The sequence below is a fragment of the Pristiophorus japonicus genome, chromosome 4 (genome assembly GCF_044704955.1).
Source record: "Pristiophorus japonicus isolate sPriJap1 chromosome 4, sPriJap1.hap1, whole genome shotgun sequence".
Lineage (NCBI taxonomy): Eukaryota > Metazoa > Chordata > Chondrichthyes > Pristiophoridae > Pristiophorus > Pristiophorus japonicus.
In genome coordinates, this window is record NC_091980.1 from 104,663,339 (window position 1) to 104,677,454 (window position 14,116).

General features: G+C 44.4%; 1 protein-coding gene across 1 annotated transcript in view; it reads right to left on the reverse strand.

Annotated features, from left to right (window-relative positions):
* rnf44 (ring finger protein 44) overlaps positions 1 to 14,116 on the reverse strand; it is a 168,349-nt gene that overhangs the window by 140,139 nt on the left and 14,094 nt on the right. The window lies entirely within an intron of this gene.

Genomic DNA, 14,116 nt, shown 5'->3' on the forward strand with positions numbered 1-14,116 from the left:
GGATTGCAAATATTACACCTCTATAAAAAAAGGGGAAAGGTAAACTTGGTACCTGCATGCCAATCAATCTAATGTCAGTGATGGGAAAAGTACGAGAGACCATTGTCAAGGACAAAATTGATTCTCACTTGGAGAAAAATGGGTTAATCAGAGGCAGCCAGCATGGAATTATTAAAGGCAAATTATGTCTGCCTAACCTGATTGAGTACTTTGATAAAGTAACAGAGGGTTGTTGAAGGTAGAAAAAGATTTGCAGATATATAGTGCCTATCATGACCTCTGGACGTCCCAAAATGTCTTACAGCTAATTAAGTACTTTTGAGTGTAGTCACTGTTGTAAGTGGGAAATGCTGTAGCCAATTTGCACACAGCAAGCTTCCACAAACAGCAGTGTGATAATGACCAGATAATCTTTCAATGAAGTTGATTGAGAGATAAATATTGGCCAGGACACTGGGGATAACTCCCCTGTTCTTCTTTGAAATAGTACCATGGGCAACATTCCTGCTAAGATGCACAGTGGTCTGGAGGTCCAGTGCAGGCCGCTCACCGGCTTTTACATGGAAGAAACTGTGTATGCGTGGAAATTTGAATGGACCACGCAGCCAGTTAAAAGAACTGTGCACATAAAAAAATCAGAGGGATCATTTATATCCACCTGAGAGAGCAGACAGAGCCTTGGTTTAATGTCTCATCCACAAGATGGCACCTCCAACAGTGCAGCACTCCCTCAGCACTGCACTGCACTGGAGTGTCAGTCTAGATTTTTCTGCTCGAGTGGAATCTTCTGACTCAGCGTCGTGAGGGCTACCAAGTGAGCCACAGCTAACACTATGAAGTTGTATATATGGACGTTCTAAAGGCATCTGATAAAGTACCACATAACTTATAGAATGACACAGCCAGAGAATTCAGCACAGAAACAAGCCATTTGGTCCAACTGGTTTGTGCATGTGCCTCCTTCCAACCTATTGGCAGATCCTTCTATTACTTCTCCCTCATGTACTTATTTAGCTTCCCCTTAAATGCATCAACTTCAACTTTTGTTTCAACTACTCCATGTGATAGCGAGTTCCACATTCTAACCACTCTCAGGGTGAAGAAGTTTCTCCTGAATTCACTGTTGGATTTATTAGTGACTATCATATATTTATTTAAATAACATATATATTTGGGCTCATAAATTGTAAAGCAAAATTGTTTTTGTAACTTTAAAAAAAACTTAGAATAAGGTAAATTCCACAAAAATAAAAATTGCAATGAGATGATTGGCCAGTTAATCAATTGTCGACGTGTTGGTTGAGAGAGGGCAGCAGATTAATGCCGTGCTCTTTGAATAGTCCTGTGGACCTTTGGTATCCACCCAAGCAGGCAGCCTGGATCCCGTTTTAACACATCACCTAGCATTCTGACAGTGCAGTACTCCCTCAGTATGACATTGAAGTGGCATCTCAGAATATATGCTCATGTTCTGGAGTGGGGTGTGAATCCACAGCTCCCTGGATCATGGGCGAGAGTCATTACCAACTGAGCCAAATTGACTTTGAGGAAATGTTTGACCATCTACCTCAAGTTGTCAAACTCAACCATGCTCCTATGGAAGGTTAAACACCCACATCCCCAGTTCAGAGCAAAGAGACAGAGGGATAAGAGTCCCTAACATATTTCCTATCTGCCTGCTCAGAGCAGCCTGGGATGTCACCTTCATCCTCTGTTTAGAAACACATGGGATGAAAGGGACAGTGGTAACTTGGATACATCATTGGCTAAGATACAGGAGGCAGAGAATAGTGATGAACAGATGTTTTTCTGACTGGAGAGAAGTATGTAATGGGATCCCCCAGATATCAGTATTGGGACCATTGCTCTTATTGGGTATAAGGACTTGGGTATAAGGAGTATACTTTTGAAGTTTGCATATGATACAAAATTTGGCAGCATAGTAAACAGTGAGGAGGATAGTAGCAGACTTCAGGAGGGCATAGTCAGACTGGTGAAATGGGCAGATACATGGCAGATGCAGGCAAGTGTGAAATGATGCACTTTAGGAGAAATAACATGGAAAGGCTGTATAATCTAAATGGTAATTTTTTTGAGGGGGTGCAAGAGCAAAGGGATCTAGGGGTGCATATTCAGAAAGCTTTGAGGGCAAGTTGATATGGTGGTTAAGAAAGTGTGTGGGATACTATGTCATGCTAAACCTTTATAAATCACTGGTTAGGCCTCAGCTGTAGTATTATGTACAGTTCTGGGTGCCACACTTTAGGAGGGCTCTCAAGGCCTTGGAGAGGGTACAGAGGAGGTTTACCAGGATGATACCAGGGATGAGGGACTTTAGTTATCTAGAGAGATTGGTGAAGCTGGGATTGTTGTCCTTAGAGCAGAGCAGAGAAAGTTAAGTGGAGATGTACTAGAGGTATTCAAAATTGAGGGGTTTGATCGATCCTCTGGCAAGTGGGTCAGTAACCAGAGGTCATAGATGTAAAATAATTGGCAAAAGGACTAGAGGGGAAATGAGGAGATTTTTTTTCCACACAGAGGGTTGTTAAGATCTTGAATGCACTACCTGAAAGAGTGGTGGCATTGTGTTCCATGGGAAATTTCAAAAGGCAATTGGACATGTACATGAAGAGGCTAATTTGCAGGGTTATGGGAAGAGAGCTAAGGTATGGGATTAAATTGAACAGCTTTTTCATAGAGCCGGCACAGGCATGATGGGCTGAATGGCCATCTTCTGTGCTGTAAGATTTTATGAAATACTTTAAGTCTAGTTACTGAATGATAGATTTTTTTCTACAATTAAGATTGGACATTTATGAAGGGGTGACTAAAAGTAGATTTAGTTATAATGTTTATCTGTGGGTTTGAAGGTCAGGTGGAACAGCAAACCAAAAATAACTAACTGAACAAGTTTAGACTTGATTAAAAATGGCAGGTTTTGGTTGGTTTGGCCCTTCTTTAAAAAAATGAAGACAAACCTGCACCTTTTGGCACTGGGACAAGATACTTGTTTCTGTATACGTGGTGCTACTTTATAACCAGGTGTGTGTTAGAGCAGTTGTGGCCAAGTGACGACTGTCTATCCCTGGCAGTCTAATTCAGACAAACCACTTCATAATGTGCACTCCGGTGGTGTACAGTGCAAAATGTCATTAGTTCTTAAATATAATCCTTGCCATTAGATCAGTTTCATTTACAGTAAGTAGCCTGGGGGGAAACACTACTGTACTGTACTAATCCTAAAAGACTCAAATTTAGGTTGCTCTGAACCTGAAGTTAGTATCAACAAAAACTTGTATTTATATAGCCCCTTTCACATAGGAAAATCTCCCAAGGTGCTTCGCAGGAGCATTATCGAACAAACTTTGACACCGAGGCACACAAGGAGGTATTAGGGCAGATGAAAGAGATAGGTTTTAAGGAGCGTCTTAAAGAAGGAAAGAGAGGTAGAGAGGCTGAGAGATTTAGGGAGGGGAATTCCAGAGCTTAGTTCCTTGGCCACCAATGGTGGAGTGATTAAAATCGAGAATGCTCAAGAGGGCAGAATTAGAGGAGCGCAGATATCTCGGGAGGTGGTGGGGAGGTGGTTTGTGGGGTTGGAGGAGATTACAGGGATAGGGAGGGATGAGGCCATGGAGGAATTTGAAAAAAAGGATGAGAATTTTTAAAATAGAGACGTTGCTTAAACAGGAGCCAATGTATCTCTGCAAACAGAGGGGTAATTGGTGAACGGTACTTGGTGCGAGTTGGGACACGGGCAGCCGTGTTTTGGATGATCTCAAGTTTACGGAGGGTAGAATGTGGGAGGCCAGCCAGGAGTGCATTCCCTCTCAGAATCTTGTATGTTTTAATGAGTGTTGGATAAGCAACAGTCAATGCAAACAGTCACCAACAATTTAAAGCATCCAAAGCGAGGGACTGGCTGGTGCAACAAGTTCGCACATCGTCTTTTCATCACCACGTCTTGGGCTTGAACTCAGTCCAGATTAATAGAATGAAAGCTTTTTCTTTCTGCCAGCTGTAAGAGTTGTAAGTGACAGGATTGGCCAGTTTCAACCCAAGCCCAGGAGGCAAACTGGCACTATGTATAAAAAAACTTGTGTTGTGGCATAAGTTTCAGAGAACCATAAGGATACATGACATAGGAAATGCAAAATTCAGTGGTGTAGGAGAGATTGCTGTTCTGAGGGCGGCATTAAGACACAGACAAATGGGCCATAGAAAATCGGCAGCCCGTTTTACACCCTTCCCAATGATCTTTTCCATTTATATCGTGTCCAAGCTATACATGGCCATTGGGCACCCCTCCTAATATCTCTTTCTGTGGCTTAGGATCCATTTTTGTCTGCTCATAACTCTGTGAAGCACTTTGGGATTATTTTTCTGTGTTAAAGGTATGAATGCAAATTATCGCTGTTGGTGCTGACAAAGGGAAAAGTTGTCCCATCTCTCTAGTACTGACATTCCTCGTATTGATGCTTGTACAACTTTGTTGTATTGATGCAGTTTTCTAAATTGCTACCAGATTTCCACAATATGATTTGGGATTTTGAAATGAATAAATGTTCTTTTTTTCTAACTAGACAGCTGCGTATGTAATAACCATCAAGGAATTCACCAGATTTATAGTTTTGACCATTTAAAAAAAGCTGTGTTTAGTAGCTGCTAATTGTGTAGCATCTGACTATTGACAGGCCAATGTTTAATCTGGCTGTCAAGATGTTGGCCTATTGACAAGAACTAATAAATTACTCACAGTGGCGCAAGCTTCCTTTAAATGATGCATCGTTATTAAATTGTGACCCAATGACATCTGCCTCAAAATTATCAGCAAATTGAATTGGTCTTTTCTGGCTTTGTCATGCAAATCCCAGTTGCCATCTTCAGTAGTTCTGATGTTCATTAATTCCCAACACTTTCCCATCACTGTTAATATACAACAGGTGCAGGGCAGTAAAATCCTACGGCTCTTGGCAGGGTCCCATGGAACCGATTTGAAAACACCAATTGTTTGAACCAGATAATATCCTGAAGTTTTATATACAAAGGGCCCAGTATTTGGAAAATAAATAATAAACATTTGCACCCACATTTGCTGCAACTTAAGATTAGGAAATAAATAATTTATACTATTTATAAATATACTATTTCAGATGTTCTTAATATAGTGAAAGAGAATTATTGTTTATGAAAGAATACAGAATGGAGTTTACTTCATGTATTCGATCACAACTAGATATCAAGAAGATAGTGCTTAAACTTTGAATAGTGATTATTTGATACATGTATAGTGTGATGCAGATAGTCTCAAAATCTTACTCAAATGTGTAGTATTTAATATACGTTTTGACTGATCTCCACCTTCAAATTAAAGGCTATTCTGCATGGAGTACTGTGTTGGTAATGTATGTACAGTGAACTAATTACTTTCTGCACTGGAAATTTGTAAAAGTTCCTTCATATTAGAATTTAAATGATAACACAATTGTAGATGTATATGCTTATTGCTCAACCTTGTGTTTCATCATGGTGGTTTTCGGACATAATTTAGTGGGATGCCCTGTTACAGGGCTTGGGAATAGAACATAAAAATCATTGGCCCTAAATTTGCGGCCTCTACAGGAGTGTAAGAGGTACGCACTCATTCGTAGGGGCCCCGCAAATTTCAGGTTTAGGCATGCGAAGCGCATGCGCCTAAAGATGAAGAGGGACACAATTCAGAGACGAGGGTCCTGAACTTAAGGAAAGGTAACTTTGATGGTATGAGACGTGAATTGGCTAGAATAGACTGGCGAATGATACTTGAAGGGTTGACGGTGGATAGGCAATGGCAAACATTTAAAGATCACATGGATGAACTTCAACAATTGTACATCCCTGTCTGGAGTAAAAATGAAATGGGGAAGGTGGCTCAATCGTGGCCAACAAAGGAAGTTAAGGATAGTGTTAAATCCAAGGAAGAGGCATATGAATTGGCCAGAAAAAGCAGCAAACCTGAGGACTGGGAGAAATTTAGAATTAAGCAGAGGAGGACAATGAGTTTAATTAGGAGGGGGAAAATAGAGTATGAGAGGAAGCTGGCAGGCAACATAAAAACTGACTGCAAAAGCTTCTATAGATATGTGAAGAGAAAAAGATTAGTGAAGACAGTGTAGGTCCCTTGCAGTCAGATTCAGGTGAATTTATAATGGGGAACAAAGAAATGGCAGACCAGTTGAACAAATACTTTGGTTCTGTCTTCACGAAGGAAGACACAAATAACCTTCCAGAAATTCTAGGGGACCGAGGGTCTAGAAAGAAGGAGGAACTGGAGGAAATCCTTATGAGGCAGGAAATTGTGTTAGGGAAATTGTGTTAGGGAAATTGATGGGATTGAAGGCCGATTAATCCCTGGGGCCTGATAGTCTGCATCCCAGAGTACTTAAGGAAGTGGCCCTAGAAATAGTGGATGCATTGTTGATCATTTTCCAACGACTCTGGATCAGTTCCCATGGACTGGAGAGTAGCTAATGTAACACCACTTTTTAAAAAAGGAGGGAGAGAGAAAATAGGTAATTATAGACCGGTTAGCCTGACATCAGTAGTGGGGAAAATGTTGGAATCAATTATTAAAGATGAAATAGCAGCGCATTTGGAAAGCAGTGACAGGATCGGTCCAAGTCAGCATGGATTTATGAAAGGGAAATTGTTATATATGTGGACTTGTATTTACTCTGTACAGCCACCAGAGGGCTCATCCCCTGTAGTCCCAAGGAATTCCATAATCCCTTGGGAGCACAGGTATTTAAGGAAGCTTCACAGGTTGGAGAGGCACTCTGGAGACCTGCAATAAAAGACTAAAGTTACACTTTACTTTGAGCTCACAGTGTTCAGTCTGACTCTTTCTCCATACACAACAACTGGCGACGAGATACAGATAGCGAACCCAAAGATGCAGAGAACAGTGGGCATCCTGGAGAAATTTTCGGAGGAAGATGATTGGGAAACTTTTGTGGAGCAACTCGACCAATACGTTGTGACCAACGAGCTAGATGGGGAAGAGAGCACTGCCAAATGAAGGGCGATCCTCCTCACCATCTGTGGGGCACCAACGTAAGGTCTAATGAAGAATCTGCTCACTCCAGCGAAACCCACGGAGAAATCATACGACGATTTGTGCACACTGGTCTGAGAGCATTTGAACCCGAAGGAAAGCGTTCTGATGGTGAGGTACCGGATCTACACCTACAAAAGGTCTGAAGGCCAGGAAGTGGAGAGTTATGTCGCCGAGCTAAGACGCCTTGCAGGACATTGCGAATTTGAAGGACATTTGGAGCACATGCTCAGGGACTTTTTCCTACTTGGCATTGGCCACGAAACCATACTTTGCAAACTTCTAACTGTAGAAACCCCAACCTTGAGTAAGGCCATAGCGATAGCCCAGGCGCTCATTGTCACCAGTGACAATACTAATCAAATCTCTCAGCACACAAGTGCTGCCACAAGTACTGTGAACAAAGTGATGTTGTTTTCGAATCGTAACATACAGGGCAGGTCACACATGCAGCTGCACGTCCACAGATGTCTCAGAGTCCACCATCAAGGGTAACGAATGCAAGGCCACTAACACCTTGTTGGCACTGCGGGGGTGATCATCGTTTCCATTCATGCCAATTCAAATGATACATTTGCAAGGGCTTTTATGGAACAATGGGACACCCCCAACGAGTGTGCAGGCGAACTGCTAAGCCTGTTAAACCTGCAAACCACCATGTTGCAGAGGCGGACAGATCCACGGAGGATCACGATGAACCAGAGCCTCAGATAGAGGAGGCAGAGGTACATGGGGTACACACATTCACCACGAATTGTCCCCCGATAATGCTGAATGTTGAACTAAATGGACTCCTGGTGTCAATGGAGCTGGACACGGGTGCGAGCCAGTCCACCATGGGCAAAAAGACTTTCGAAAGGTTGTGGTGCAACAAGGCCTCAAGGCCAGTCTTAACTCCAGTTCGCACGAAACTAAGAACTTACACAAAAGAACTGATTCCTGTAATCGGCAGTGCTACTGTAAAGATCTCCTACGATGGAGTGGTGCACAAGCTATCACTCTGGGTGGTACCGCGCAATGGTTCCACGCTGCTCGGCAGGAGCTGGCTGGGAAAGATACGCTGGAACTGGGACGACGTCCGAGCGCTATCGTCCGTTGACGACACTTTGTGTGCCAAGGTCGTAAACAAATTTCCTTCGCTGTTCGAACCAGGCATCGGGAAATTCCAAGGAACAAAAGTGCAGATCTACCTAATTCCGGGGGCGTGACCCATCCATCACAAGGCGAGAGCAGTACCGTACATGATGAGAGAAAGGGTAGAGATCGAGCTAGACCGGCTGCAACGAGATGGCATCATTTCACTGATTGGGTTTAGTGAGAGGGCCAGTCCTATTGTCCCAGTCCTCAAGGGAGACGGCACCATCAGAATCTGTGGCGATTACAAAGTAACTATCAATCGTTTCTCCCTGCAGGACCAATACCCACTACCAAAGCCCGACGACCTCTTTGCAACACTGGCAGGAGGAAAGACTTACACGAAGCTGGATCTGACTTCAGCCTACATGATGCAGGAACTGGAGGAATCATCGAAGGCCCTCACCTGCATCAATACAAGGGTCTTTTTGTTTACAACAGATGCCCGTTTAGAATCCGATCAGCAGCGTCGATATTCCAGAGAAAGATAGAAAGTTTACTGAAGACGGTTCCGCACACTGTGGTCTTCCAGGACGGCATCTTGGTCACAAGTCGGAACACAATCGAGCACCTGCAGAACCTGGAGGAGGTTCTTAGTCGACTCAACCACGTGAGCCTCAGGTTAAAACGCTCGATGTGCCTTTTTCTGGCACCTGAAGTGGAGTTCTTGGGAAGGAGGATTGCGGCGGACGGCATCAAGCCCACCAACTCGAAGACGGAGGCAATCGAGAATGCACCGAGGTCACAGAACGTGGTCGTTTCTGGGACTCTTGAACTACTTTGGTAATTTCTTACCGGGTCTCAGCACAGTGCTAGAACCACTGCATACCTTACTTCGAAAAGGGGGCGAATGGGTTTGGGGCAAAAGCCAAGAAAATGCCTTTGTTATGCTCAAACAAATTGCTTGTGTTGTATGATCCATGTAAGCGTTTGGTACTAGCATGTGATGCGTCATCATATGGCATCGGGTGTGTATTGCAACAAGCCAATGATTTCGGGAAACTGCAACTGGTTGCTTATGCATCCAGGAGTCTGTCTAAGGCTGAGAGAGCCTACAGCATGATTGAAAAAGAAGCGTTAGCGTGTGTCTATCAGGTAAAGAAAATGCATCAATACCTGTTTGGGCTAAAATTCGAATTGGAAACTGACCATAAGCCACTTATATCCCTGTTTTCTGAGAGTAAAGGGATAAATACCAACGCATCGGCCCACATCCAGAGATGGGCGCTCACGTTGTCTGCATACAACTACGCCATCCGCCACAGGCCAGGCACAGAAAACTGCGCCAATGTTCTCAGTAGGCTGCTATTGCCCACCACGGGGTGGAAATGGCACAGCCCGCAGATCTAGCCATGGTAATGGAAGCACTTCAGAGTGAGCAATCACCCGTCACTGTCCGGCAGATCAAAACCTGGACAAGCCAGGACCCCTTATTATCTCTAGTCAAAAGCTGTGTGCTTCACGGAAGCTGGTCCAGTGTCCCAGTGGAAATGCAGGAAGAGATAAAGCCATTCCAGTGGCGCAAAGATGAAATGTCTATACAGGCAGACTGCCTTCTGTGGAGCAATCGAGTAGTGGTCCCCAAGAAGGGCAGAGACACCTTCATCAATGACCTCCACAGTACCGTAATGATGAAAGCGATAGCCAGATCCCATGTGTGGTGGCCCGGTATCGATGCGGACTTAGAGTTCTACATTCACAGATGTAATACATGCTCGCAGTTAAGCAATGTATCCAGGGAGGCGCCGCTAAGTTTATGGTCTTGGCCCTCCAAACCGTGGTCTGGGGTATACGTCGGCTATACAGGCCCATTCTTGGGTAAACTGTTCCTTGTGGTTGTAGACGCGTACTCCAAGTAAATTGAATGTGAGATAATGTCGGCTAGTATGTCCGCTGCCACTACTGAAAGCCTGCAGGCCATGTTTGGCACACACGGCTTACCCAATGTCCTGGTGAACGACAACGGGCCATGTTTTACCAGTGCTGAGTTCAAAGAATTCATGACCCATAACGGGATCAAACAGGTCACATCTGCCCTGTTTAAACCAGCGTCCAATGGTCAGGCAGAGAGAGCAGTGCAAACCATCAAGCAAGGCTTGAAGAGGGTAACTGAAGGCTCACTGCAGACTTGCCTATCCCGAGTCCTGCTTAGCTACTGCACGAGACCCCACTCACTCACTGGGATCCCACCTGCTGAACTGCTCATGAAAAGAGCACTTAAGACAAGGCTCTCGTTAGTTCACCCTGAACTACATGAACAGATAGAGAACAGGCGGCTTCAACAAAGTGCATACCATGATAGCGCAAATGCATCACGCGAGATTGAAATCAATGATCCTCTATTTGTTTTAAATTATAGACCAGGTCCCAAGTGGCTTCCCGGCACTGTCATGGCCAAAGAGGGAAGCAGGGTGTTTCGGGTCAAACTTTCAAATGGACTCATTCACCGGAAACACTTGGACCAAATCAAACTCAGATTCATGGACTATCCTGAGCAACCCACCTTGGACCATACCTTTTTTGATCCCCTAACATACACACCAGTGGCAACCGACACCATGGTTGACCACGAAGCAGAACCCATCATCCACAGCAGCCCAGCAGGACCCAACACACCAGGCAGCCCAGCAAGGCCAGCTGCACAGCAGACCAGCGAGGGTCCAACAAATGATTCAACAACATCAGCTTTGACACCGAGACAATCAACCAGGGCAAGAAGGGCCCCAGATCGACTCACATTGAAAATAGTTACACTATAGACTTTGGGGGGGGGGCGGGGGAAGTGTTGTTATATATGTGGACTTGTATTTACTCTGTACAGGGCTCATCTCCTGGAGTCCCAAGGGACAAGGTAATGATTTCGGGAAACTGCAACCGGTTGCTTATGCATCCAAGAGTCTGTCTAAGGCTGAGAGAGCCTACAGACTAGGAAAAGGGGAGGTGCAACGAGACCTGGGTGTCATGGTTCATCAGTCACTGAAAGTGGGCACACAGGTACAGCAGGCGGTAAAGAAGGCAAATGGTATGTTGGCCTTCATAGCTAGGGGATTTGAATATAGAAGCAGGGAGGTCTTACTGCAGTTGTACAGGGCCTTAGTGAGGCCTCACCTGGAATATTGTGTTCAGTTTTGGTCTCCTAGTCTGAGGAAGGACGTTCTTGCTATTGAGGGAGTGCAGCGAAGGTTCACCAGATTGATTCCAGGGATGGCTGGGCTGTCATATGAGGAGAGACTGAATCAACTGGATCTTTATTCACTGGAGTTTAGAAGGATGAGAGGAGATCTCATAGAAACATATAAGATTCTGACGGGCCTGGACAGGTTAGATGCGGGAAGAATGTTCCCGATGTTGGGGAAGTCTAGAACCAGGCGACATAGTCTTAGGATAAGGGGTAGGCCATTTAGGACTGAGATGAGGAGAAACTTCTTCACTCAGAGAGTTGTTAACCTGTGAAATTCACTGCCGCAGAGAGTTGTTGATATCAGTTCACTGGATATATTCAAGAGGGAGTTAGGTATGGCTCTTACGATTAAGGGGATCAAGAGGTATGGAGAGAAAGCAGGAAAGGGGTACTGAAGGAATGATCAGCCATGATCTTATTGAATGGCAGTGCAGGCTCGAAGGGCCAAATGGCCTACTCCTGCACCTATTTTTCTATGTTTCTATGTTTCTATGACCCCATAATCCCTTGGGAGCACAGATATTTAAGGAGGCTTCACAGGTTGGAGAGGCACTCTGGAGACCTGGAATAAAAGACTACGGTCACACTTTACTTTGAGCGCACAGTGTTCAGTCTGATTCATTCTCCACACACAACAGAAATCATGCTTGACAAATCTTCTAGAATTTTTTGAGGATGTAACTAATAGAGTCGACAAGGGAGAACCAGTGGATGTGGTGCATTTGGACTTTCAAAAGGCTTTTGACAAGGTCCCACACAAGAGATTGGTGTGCAAAATTAAAGCACATGATATTGGGGGTAAAGTTCTGACGTGGTTGGAGAACTGATTGGCAGACAGGAAGCAAAGAGTCGGGATAAACGGGTCTTTTTCAGAATGGCAGGCAGTGACTAGTGGGATGCTGCAGGGCTCAGTGTTGGGACCCCAGCTATTTACAATATACATTAATGATTTGGATGAAGGAATTGAGTGTAATATCTCCAAGTTTTCAGATGACACGAAACTGGGTGGCGGTGTGAGCTGTGAGGAAGATGCTAAGAGGCTGCAGGGTGACTTGGACAGGTTAGGTGAGTGGGAAAATGCATGGCAGATGCAAGATGCAGTATAATGTGGATAAATGTGAGGTTATCCACTTTGGTGGCAAAAACACGAAGGCAGAATATTATCTGAATGGCGGCAGATTAGGAAAATGGGGGGTGCAACGAGTCCTGGGTGTCATGGTACATCAGTCGTTGAAAGTTGGCATGCAGGTACAGCAGGCGGTGAAGAAGGCAAATGGCATGTTGGCCTTCATAGCTAGGGGATTTGAGTACAGGAGCAGGGAGATCTTACTGCAGTTGTACAGGGCCTTGATGAGGTCTCACCTGGAATATTGTGTTCAGTTTTGGTCTCCTAATCTGAGGAAGGACGTTCTTGCTATTGAGGGAGTGCAGCGAAGGTTCACCAGACTAATTCCAGGGATGGCAGGACTGACATATGAAGAGAGACTGGATCGACTAGGCCTGTTTTCACTGGAGTTTAGAAGGATGAGAGGGGATCTCATGGAAACATATAAAATTCTGACGGGACTGGACAGGTTAGATGCAGGAAGAATGATCCCTATGTTGGGGAAGTCCAGAACCAGGGAACACAGTCTAAGGATAAGGGGTAAGCCATTTAGGACTGAGATGAGGAGAAACTTCTTCACTCAGAGAGTTGGTAACCTGTGGAATTCTCTACCGCAGAGAGTTGTTGATGCCAGTTCATTGGATATATTCAAGAAGGAGTTAGCTATGGCCCTTACGGCTGAAGGAATCAAGGGGTAAGGAGGGAAAGCAGGAAAGGGGTACTGAGGGAATGATCAGCCATGATCTTATTGAATGCTCGAATGGCCTACTCTTGCACCTATTTACCATGTTTCTATGTAAACCTGGAACTCGCAATCAGTCAAGAAACCTCTTGACAGATCGCACGCATCGATAAGTAAAGGGCCTCCGCAGGAGGAGAATTGGGCTATTTGCCTAACTTTTGCTCAGCGAATGCCCTTAAAATTCTTACGACTGATAAAAGCAGGTGTAAGGCTATTAAAGGACAAAAAAATAATTTTTTTTCAATAATTTAATCATTTAAAATCCTGTTAAATAAGGTACATTTATTTTTAGATCCTTTAAAATATATTAACTTATTTTTCAAAAAGTTACATTTTTGTTTTAAATCATTAAATAAATTCACTTTTGATTTTTTTAAATGTGTGGGACCCGAACTTGGTGGAAGCTAAGTTCTGCCCAAGTGCCGCCCAAATGACCGCCGAGATACCTGATTGTACTTTGGGCGGAGTTTCTTTTAAAAGTCCTTGAAAGACTGCCTGGCGGCAATAAAGGGACTAACGCCGTGAATCTGGGCGGCAACGGGCCAGAGCTCCCAACCTCGGCAGAAAATGCAATCCTTGCCAAAGTGCCGCTGAGGATAGAGTCGGGCCCATGGAGGGGGGAGCACATAAAAATAAAAATATACACACAAAAAAATCCCAACTGGAAGACCTTCAGGAGACCCCATCCACATAAATCGCTTTAAAATAAATAAATAAAAGACGTTCACTAACCTTTTTTTGCAGGTCTTCATACTTACCATTGGGGTTAGACCTGCCTCCACGCAGCAGTCCTTCCCCCTGCTGCCACCGACTCCCACCCAGAGCAATCTGGCAGCTCGGCAGGCGGGAGAACACTTACAC